The sequence below is a fragment of the Dama dama genome, chromosome 11 (genome assembly GCF_033118175.1).
Source record: "Dama dama isolate Ldn47 chromosome 11, ASM3311817v1, whole genome shotgun sequence".
NCBI classification, from domain to species: domain Eukaryota; kingdom Metazoa; phylum Chordata; class Mammalia; order Artiodactyla; family Cervidae; genus Dama; species Dama dama.
In genome coordinates, this window is record NC_083691.1 from 82,652,203 (window position 1) to 82,662,932 (window position 10,730).

A 10,730-nucleotide genomic window follows, 5' to 3' on the forward strand; every position below is an offset into this window, starting at 1 on the left:
CTCTGGACCCACCAGCATCTTCAACCTCTTGACTGATTTTCCTGCTTACAGTCTCTCCCTCTTTTTATTCTCCACATATAAATGGAATCTTTATAAAAGACAGATCTGATCATATCATTCCTCTGCTTCAAATATTAAAATTTATGACTCTGAGGTAGCTCTGATACTTCTCTTTAGGACCTCTTTCCTCAAAGTCCCCTCATCCCTCCACAATACTTTCTTGGTTTCAGCCCAGGAAAGATTTTAATAGTATTACGGAGAGTAGTGTTTCCTTTCTGCCTTATTCTATTCCCATTTCCTGAAACTCACCTTCCAGTCCCACCAAACAACTTGAAGATCCCTGAGTACACCATCCACTCTCGGCTCTGTGCCTTTAGTCCTGCTGCTGCTTCTGCTTGAAATTCCCCTAGACTTCCATTTGGTTACCTCCCTCCTTTATAACTAGAGCTTCCCTGGTGGCTCAGATGGTAAAGCATCTGCCTGCAATGTGGAAGACCTGGGTTTGATCCCTGGGTGGGGAAGATCCCCTGGAGAAGGAACTGGCAACCCACTCCAGTATTCTTGCCTGGAGAACTCCATGGACAGAGGAGCCTGGTGGGCTACAATCCATGCAGTTGCAAAGAGTTGGACACGACTGAGCGACTTCATTTTCACTCTTTCTCCTTTATAACTATCATCATACCTCTGACTTTTGTGATTACTAATTTTTTGATCGGTCACCAATCTTGAGAGCAAGGGAACATCTCTATCTTTCATTACAAAGTAAGATCATGGCATCCAGTCCCATCATTTCATGGCAAATAGATGGGGAAACAGTGGAAACGGTGGCTGACTTTATTTTTGGGGGCTCCAAAATCACTGCAGATGGTGACTACAGCCATGAAATTAAAAGACGCTTACTCCTTGGAAGGAAAGTTATGACCAATCTAGACAGCATATTAAAAAGCAGAGACATTACTTTGTCAACAAAGGTCTGTCTAGTTAAGGCTATGATTTTCCCAGTAGTCATGTACGGATGTGAGAGTTGGACTGTGAAGAAAGCTGAGCGCCGAAAAATTGATGCTTTTGAACTGTGGTGTTGGAGAAGACTCTTGAGAGTCCCTTGGACTGCAAGGAGATCCAACCAGTCCATCCTAAAGGAGATCAGTCCTGGGTGTTCATTGGAAGGACTGATGCTGAAGCTGAAACTCCAATACTTTGGCCACCTGATGCAAAGAGCTGACTCATTTGAAAAGACCGTGATGCTGGGAAAGATTGAAGGCAGGAGGAGAAGGGGCCGACAGAGGATGAGATGGTTGGAAGCATCACCGACTCAATGGACATGTGTTTGGGTAAACTCTGGGAGTTGGTGATGGACAGGGAGGCCTGGCGTGCTGCGGTTCATGGGGACGCAAAGAGTCGGACACGACTGAGTGACTGAACTGAACTTGGCACTTGTGCTGGTGGGTGGAATGAACCAATGCAACTTATTCTTAAATCAACATCTAATAACCTCTGGGACTGTGTCACTGGTGAGGAGGATTTAACAAGTCAGAAATATGATGAAAAATATATGTAGTCTGATATAAATGCTCTTCACATTGCTTTTTTTTCTCATCCAGGACCTCTCTTCTCCCAGAGTGACATGCCTCACTCCCTTAGTTCCTTCAGGTCTTTGTACCTCAACTAGCAAGGCCTTCCCTGCTCACTCTGTGTAAATAATATTGACCCACCTCTAGCAATCCCTACTCACTTATATCCTGGTTTTTACCCTCCACCTTCTCTCTATTACCATCACACATACCATATATTTACTTGTGGATTTGTTTACTGTCTATTCATTTGTAATCACTGGAAAGTAAACTCTATAAGAGTTTTCTGTGTTGATTCCTGCTGCGTCTGTAGTGCCTGGTACAGTGCCCGGCATGTAGCAAGTGCTTGTATATATGTGTTGAAAGATTGAATATGCATGTGGGACTTCCCTAGTGGTCCAGTAGTTAAGAATCTGCCTTCCAATGCAGGAGACAAGGGTTTGATCCCTGGTTGGGGAAGTAAGATCCAACATGCTATGCCACAACTACTAAGTCTGAGTGCTGCAACAAGAGAGAAGCCCTTGTGCTTCAGTGGAAAGCCCATGTGCCACAACCAAGACCCGATGCAGCCAAAATGCATAAATAAATATTTTTTTTTAAAAAAGGTTTGACTGTGTGCAGAGAACAGTTCATGACATTGAAGGACAGTGCTAGGCATTCTATTGTTGTTTCATCACTCAGTCCTGTCCAACCCTTTTACGACCCCATGGACTGTAGCCCACCAGGCTCCTCTGTCCATTGGATTTCCCAGGCAAGAATTCTGGAGTGGGTTGCCATTTCCTTCTCCAGGGGATCTTCCTGGCCCAGGGATCAAACCTGCATCTCCTGCTTGGCAGGCAGGTTCTTTACCACTGAGCCACCTGGGAAGTCTGCATAGGAACTATTATTTAATTCATGAGGCTTCCTTGGTGGCTCAGGCTGTAGAGAATGCACCTGCCAAGCAGGAGATGCAGGTTTGATCCCTGGGTAGGGAAGATCCCCTGGAGAAGGAAATGGCAACCCACTCCAGTATTCTTGCCTGGGAAATCCCATGGACAGAGGAACCTGGTGGGCTACTACGGTCCATGGGGTCACAAAAGAGTTGGACACAACGGAGCGACTAAACAACAGTGTGGAGACAGTAACAAACTGTGATTATAGGGGTGGCTTAGGGAATTCCAAGAGTGAAAAGAGCCTCTCTCAGCCTCAAGCAAGATAAAAATAATATTAAAAAAAAAAAGGCTCTCACCCTGTGTCTGGAATACTAATAATGTATGTGAAGAAACATGAGCAGAGCAAACAAAGAAAAATGAATTCTAATAAATCAGAGAGAGAGAGAGAGAGAGATGCTTGACCACACTCTTTTGATGCCACCAGCAGATCTTTGGTATTTGCTCTAAATTCTGTACAACCAATTGCACTGACTTATGAGAAAAAGAAAATGCCCAAGACAAGCTGAAAACTGGGATTTTATTTTGAGAAGCAATCCCCAGGGTTATGAACAATTTTACTGAGATTCAGCTCAGTATCACAGGAGCTCTGAGCAGGTGATTTGTGGGTCTGGGTCTCGTCTCTGCCCCCAACCCCCAACCCCTTCTACCCCTGTGGCCCCAGAGCCCATGGCAAGCTGCTTCCTCCTTCTGGGCCTCAGCTTCTGCCAGCAGGAGAGTGAGGGAGTTGGTGAAAACTGATTCCCAGGGTCCCTTTCACCGATAGAGTTTCTATGGTTTTGCATTCTGACAAGGATTTTTAATTTGTCCTTATTAACACAGAGATTCAATTAACCAGGACATTAAGTTCCCTGAGCATTCTGGTTACTAAAATAGCCCCAAATTTTGTTTGCTACCTTAAAAAAAACCTACAAAAGCATTTTTTTGTGTGTGGGTATGTATATATTTTATATCTGTGAGAAATCTAAAAGCTAGAGGTTAACTGGAAGTTATTCCTTAGGGCAGAGTGTCCAAAACATTTTTGACAGTGACCCAGAATTAAAAAAAAAAAAAAAATTAACCTGCCCTTCCCGGATGAAGGTGGCCACTGCATGTAACTCATTCACTAGAATGGGACATGTAATAGTTTTGTAAAACAGAGAGAACACATGGGAGGGCACAGAATCCATCAAAAGAGACCTGAGAGAATCTGGGAGGAGCACCAAGATAATCTACTACAGGGGCATATCCAAGTTGGGCAGCTTCTAGGCTGTGGCCAGGGGACCCAAGAACGCCTGGGGTGGGAGTGGGGTGACCTGCTGCTGTGTTCCGTCCTCTCCGGGCACCATGATAGTGGCTGTAGTTATTATGTTTTGTGTCCACTTTTAGGTTGAACAGGGACAGAAAAAATGCCTACAAAGAACTTTTGATTTTTGTGGTAAAAATGATATTAAAAAAACCCTCTGGCTTTTAAATGAATAACTTCTGGATTGACTGCTCCCTGGGAGACTCTTGCTGTGTCTTAGTGCTCTCTGCTTAAGGCTTCTCTCTCTCTCTCTCTCTCTCTTTTTTTTCTCAAGCATTATCCCCAGTTGTCCCAGCTGCTGTCAGAAATTCTTCTTGGACTTTTGGGGTTTAGCTGTTTTCTCCTCCTCATACATGCGGGTTATATTTGGGTGGGGGACAGGAGCCTTCCTTGTCCCCCTTGTCCCCCTTCCTACGTCACTCCTTGTGAGTGATGTACCTCAGTGGAAACCCTGGTGAAGAGGGCTTCCAGGAGCCTTGTGTGAGATCAGAGTCGAGGCAGGCGTGGTCACGGGGTCCCCCAAGCAAAGCCGTTGAGGCAACACCTGAGCCATGACAGGGAAGAAGGAATGACCCACAGCACAATGTGTTAAGCTCAAATCTCCCAATGACTTGAGACTTTTGGTTCAGCCTTTTTTTGGGGGGGAGGGGCGGTCATGAGGCATGTGGGAATCTTAGCTCCCTGACCAGGGATCAAACCCACATCCCCTGTATTGGAAGGCAAAGTCTCAACCACTGGACCACCAGGGAAGTCCCTTGGGTTTGGTCTTTGCACCAACACACATCCGAAGGACTGACAGCCATTCTTCGAAAACATCCCTGAAAACCAGCTTTGCGGCTTGATGGTCATCCTTGATTACAGCTTTCTTGCTAGAGCTAAAGGATAGAGTATTCATTTTATTTCCAGACAAGGAAACATAATTCCAACCAGCTTAGGCAAAGAGGAGAAGCCAGGAACGGGGCTGGATGACTGGCTGTGGAAAGGAAAGAGCAGAATGCAGCTGGGCCCAGGGACCCAGGAGTTCTGTTCTGCTCTTGTTCTCCGTGTCTGTTTCTCCTCTGTCACCACAGACCAGCTTCCACCCCGTGTGGTGACGAGGGTGGCCCACAGCCCTGGTGAATGACAGTTTAGCTTCTGCACTGAAGATATACTGACCCTATTTTTTGCTTCCAAGATGAAAATGCTAGGAAGGACTTTGACTCTTCCAGCTTGTATGTCATGGGCCTCCCCAGCCCCTGGACAAATTAACTGGGGAGGTGGGGTTCATGAAGAATATAGATGCCCCTGAGGTAGTTGTGTGGGTGGGGAAGGGCAATCGGTTCATCCATCTTTTCATTCATTTTTATTGAGCAAAATTGAGAGGCTGAGTGAGGGGTCGGGGTCTTTACTGATTAGAGAGTGATGACCTGGAGGTTGGTAGATGAAGATGGAGAAAAAAGGCTGAGGGTACCAAGTGCTCTGCAAAATGCCAGAGGTAGGAAGAAATAGGGAGCTTGTGTCAAAATGGAAATTAATTGCTTCTTCCCAACGGAGTCCTACTATGAAAAATGCCAGTTGAACTACACAATGTACTTAATAATGTAGTTTCCTGACTTCCTGCACTGGAGGAAGTCCCTTATCTTGTTGTAAAGTGGAGGCAGTTTGAGCACCAGCAGTGGGTCTACAGCTCCAGCAGTCTTGGCTGGAAAATCCCATGGACAGAGGAGCCTGGCAGGCTACATGGTCCACAGGGTCACAAAGAGTCAGACACGACTGAAGCAGCTCAATGGCAGCAACAGCAGTGGGTCTGCAGGACCACTCTCCAAGTAGCTCTGCTCTAGGAAATTCTGGCATGTGCTCTATAGGAGGGGCTTCCCTCCTATAGGAAGGATTCAGACTTGATCTCTGGGTTGGGAAGATCCCCTGGAGGAGGGCATGGTAACCCACTCTAGTATTCTTGCCTGGAGAATCCCCATGGACACAGGAGCCTAGTGGGCTACAGTCCATAGTGTTGTGCAGAGTCGAACATGACTGAAGTGCCTTAGCAGGCAAGCACATTCTACAGGAGACAGAGAGAAGAATGCTCATAATAGCTTTGTTTATAAAAACTAAGAAAGCAAACAATCCAGATGTCCACAAATGATAGAATACAGAAGTAATCATGGTGTAGAATTCTATACAGCAGAGAAGATGAATAAACTGCAGCTACACACATCAACATGGATGGATTTCAACATGTCTATTGAGCATAAAAAGCAGATTGAGATGATGACAGTATGGATTCATTGTAGGAAGTTCAAAACCAGGAACTACTAAAGAATACAGTGGTTAGGGCTGTATAACAAGTGGACTGAAACTGTAAAGAAGAGCAAAGGAGTGGGCAGCACATGTGTTAGGTCAGTGGCTGACCTGCGGGTAGGAAGGGAGAGGGAGACGGTGGGGAAAGGGGAGCACAGAGGAGATTTCAGTGTATTGGCAATATTTGATTGCTTACATTGGGTGTTGTATATGTGGTGCTTGGCTTTTTATTTTCTTTAAACTGTGCGTATATGTTACACACACTTTTTCGTAAGTATGATCTATTTCACAATGAAGAAAAATAAAAAATGTAGTTAAAACCAAAGCCTTCCCACTCCCCCAATGTTAGTAAAAGGTAGGAGGCTGAATGGTGTGTGCCTTGAAGGAAGGAGAACTGTGGTGCCTTGATTGTCTGGAAAGGTATCAGGGAGAAAGGAGGAAGGTAGCCGCCGCCCCCTCACACCCCCCACGCCCTGGGCAGAGGTGCGTCATGCTGTCCTTTGCAGCTCCTGAGCCCACAGCTTGCTCACTTTATACCTGTTTTGTTTTTGCACTGCAATCCTCAAGATTTAGCCTGTTTTGCTTTCCTTTTCAGAGCTCCATTTCTTGGAGCTTCCCCAAGGCTGCCTGCTGTAGAAGGTGTTTTATTTATCCTAACTTTTCAGTTTTTGACTCCTCCCCCAAACACTGATCCGTTTGGGGTTCAAGTGTGAGAGCATTTGGAATGGTGCAGAAAACTTTCCTAATGCCACTTCCAAAGTTTGGTCACTCACCATCTGATTTCCTTTTTAGGGAAGGTTTATCGTTCGCTGGCTGAAGTTTATTTTAAATTCTGTCTGGTTTGCAAACACATTCTTTGTAGACAGCTTTCGTTTGAAATGTTTGGGCTCGCCTTGCCCTGGGTAAAACACGTTGTCAGGTCTTTTTTTTCAACCCTGGTTGTTAGATGGCTTTTCTTGTCCTACAATTTGGTGTCCATGGACCTTAGAGTCATCAAAGCTTAGGGTTAGGAAGGGACCTTGGAAGTCATCTATCCAACTTCCCACCTAATGAAAGAAGTTTTCCTGAGACATGCCTGATACCAGCGTCTAGGAGCTTGCTTTTTAAGGGCATGGCTGTAGGGACAGAGAGTGCCATAAATTTTAAACTCCTCATAAAATTTTGCATCAGTTCACACTTTGTCTTGGAAAATCAGAGATCTGAGTGAACAAGTCCAGGTTTGCTAATTGAATTAAAATGAGCACAGACTCTTGCAGAATGGGTTCTAGAGCTACAGCCTACCTTACGTGGTCCCAGTCACCTTTAATCTACTTAATAGGATCACATCCGGATTAGAGAAGCCAGGGAGATTTGGCTAATCACTTGGGACTTGTAGTGCACATATGTCTTTGCTTTCCTGCCTGCTTAAAAGTACAGAAATGTGGGGACTTCTTTGGTGGTTCTGTGGTTAGGGCTTATGCTTCCACAGCAGGGGACATGGGTTCAATTCCTGGCCAGGGAACTACGATCCTGTAAGCCTCATGGTGCAGCCAAATAATCATAATAATAAAATTAATGAAATAAAAAACAAAAAAATGCCACTCACCACTAGCTCCTGCTGAAGGGAGCAGGGCTGGTCTGTCACCCCCTACCCACTCTCAGTCTTTCCTGCTTCCTGGGTCACCAACTGCCTTTTTCTCACGAGAATGGGCCTACTTCAGTTTCTGAGCCCACCTAGGGCCAGTGTGATGTGTGTTAACAGTTGCCTTTTCCACCGGTCTCCCTGTCTTTTGTCCTGCTCTGCTAGAGCTTGGAACCAAACCATGACCCCAGCTGCAGTCATACATAGTTCACAGGGTCCAGGCCCCAAGTCAGGCTGGGACCTTGGAGGCACAGGACCTTCAAGGTGAGGGAAAGAGCCCAGCCTAGAAAAGACCAGAGTTAACCCACTGGAACAGTAGGGTTGTTCCATGTCCAACTCCCAATCTCATGCCAGCCAGGGAGAGTTTCCGAATTAAAGAGGGTAACTGAAGATGCTTTTTAAAAACTGATTGGGGGGGTGGGGTGCAGCGGGGATGAATGATGATGTACCACCCATCCTGGACTTGTAGTGTGCAAGGTTCAGTAGACCTGGGAAGCCCGGGCATAGCCTGGTAGAGGTTATGATGAGTCTCCACTGGTGAAGCGCTGAGGCACTGGGCCCTTTCCAGCAGGTGGTCCCTGTCAGAGCCTCGGCAGGTGGGACTAGGAGGTGAGGAGTTTCATGGTTCAGCTCATGAGCCAGGGGCAGGCTATAACCAGGCAGGATGTCAGGACCACAACCTGATGATCAGGGCAGGCCACTGTGCCCCACAGGCAGCCCAAGGCAGCTGCTGCCTCCGTAGGCTGTGATGAGGCCCCTGTCTAGGGACTGGTAGGAGACTGGGGAGTCCCCTGGGCTCCTGGACTGCTGGCCTCCAAGTTCCAGCCAATGTTTTGTTGATTTGAAACAAATACTTGGCTGTGTATTTGTGTGCAAGGGAGCTGTGGTAGCAAAGACAAGCGGTTGAGTGGCAACCTGGGAGATGGACTAGGAAATGACATCTGTACGCCATACAGGTTATCTGGCAGATTACAGAACCAAAGTACATGGTCTGTATGAGCCATTTGCATGGGGAGGAAGGGGAGTGGGGAGGACACATATGGGGAGAGGGAGGTGGGGAGAGTCTTTCACAGACAAGGCGGTACTAATCTCTGGCCTTGTCTCCTGGGCCAGTGGGAGGAGCAGAAGGAAGGGATCAAAGGAGGCATTTTCACAAGAGCCTCAGGCAGACAGAGGCCCCAGCTGTGAGCTTTGCTTCCGAAGCGACTCCCACGGACACTAAATGGGGGGTGGCCCTCTTCCTCCTGTGCCTGTGTGGCAGAGCATCTCGGTGTTGCCCCGTCACTGCTGGCAAGTAGTGCAAACAGTGCCCTTGGCAAGAGTACAGGTGTATTCCCAGAGGGCAGCCTGAGAGCACCCGCGTCCGCTTCCCAGACTCTGGGAACACAGGCGGGACTTGAGTGGGGCGGGAGAGCCCCCATCCAGTCGGTGGAGGTGGAGCCAGTGCTCTGGTTAGTTTCACTGGGTTGGTTCCCAGAGCCAACCCTCCAGATATGGGAGATAACAAAGTGCTACATGGAGCCATAGCGCGCTTTCATCTTCACCTTCATAACAGCCTTGAGAAATTCCACCCCCTGCCCTTTTTAATTTTCTAGAGCTTGTCTGAGTCTGTAATTACCTTGTTTTTCTTCCTTTAGTCCACGGGTCAGCAAATTTTTTTCTATAAAGAGCCAGATAGCAAATACTTCCAGATTCGTGGGCTATATAATCTTGGTTACGATGGGTCCATTCTGCCGTAGGGGCACAGATGCGACCACAGACGCTATATCAACTAACAAATGCGACTGCGCCGCAACATTTTACTTGTGGACACTAAAACTGGAATTTTACATAATTCTTCACAGGTTGCAAAATATGCTTTTTTGGTTTTTTCACTAGTTCAATAATGTAAAAACCATTTTCTAACTTGCAGCATTCAAGGACGGACTGTTGCTGTCGTTTGCCCCTCCCTGTGAGGACAGGAACCAGGCTCTCTCGTGTCCCTAGTGCCCAGCGTTTGACGTATACTAGGTGCTCGTAGAAGTCTGGAGGAGTGACCTTCTCCACTTTACAGATAAGGAAACCGTGGCTCAAGAGGTGAGTCCCCGTTCTCGGACGTGGGGCTAAAACTCAAACTTGCGTGCCAGTTGGATCACTGTAGAGCTGGCTAGGTGGTAGTTCTACTAAATCCTGTGCACTTTCTACCAAATCAGTTTCAGCTTTTGCAGAAAAAAAAAAAATATTGCCACATGAATGTTCAGAGTTTAGGATTGGGAACTTCACTTGAGCAGAAAATCAACCGTGTAGTTTCCGTAGTGTCCCCTTTTAAAATGGTTAAGCTGGGGAAATTTAGCTTTACTGCTTCAGGTGACTCTCTTTTTTTTAAATCTGGGGACCATGCCAGTGCTAGTTCACTTTGGTACATGGCTGTGAAGAATAATGTTCGAGGTTTTTTTTTTTCGAGGTTTTGCAAATATTAAAAAGTCACAAAGAATATATTCTTCAGATTGGGTATTTTCTTACAGTCTAAACTAGTAGGTTTTTCAGAAACCGACTTACAGACTTAGAATACGAATTTACGGTTATGTGGGGAAGGGTAGAGGTGAGGGATGGTTGGGGAGTTTGGGATTGACATGTACACACTACTATATAGAAAATGAATAACCAACAGGGACCTCCTGTATTGCACAGGGAACTCTGCTCCGTATTATATAACAACATAAATGGGAGAAGCATTTTAAAGAGAATACATACAAGTGTATGAATAACTGAATCACTTTGCTGAACACCTGAAACAAACACAACATTGTTAATCAACTATACTCCACTATAAAGTAAAAAGTAAAAAAAAAAAATTTGTGGGTTCCTTTTTTTGTTTTTAAGCCACAGCTCTGTGTCAGTTGGGGGCTACCTAAGACCTCGAAAAGTCCAGTTCTCTGCTGGAAAAACTGGTTCTCCTTCAAAGTTAGCTGAACTCTGTCTGTATCTCCACCCCCATTGCTGTCAACTCCTACACCCTCTTTCAACTTAAGTCTGTCTTGATCACTGCACTTTTCTTTCTCACTCCC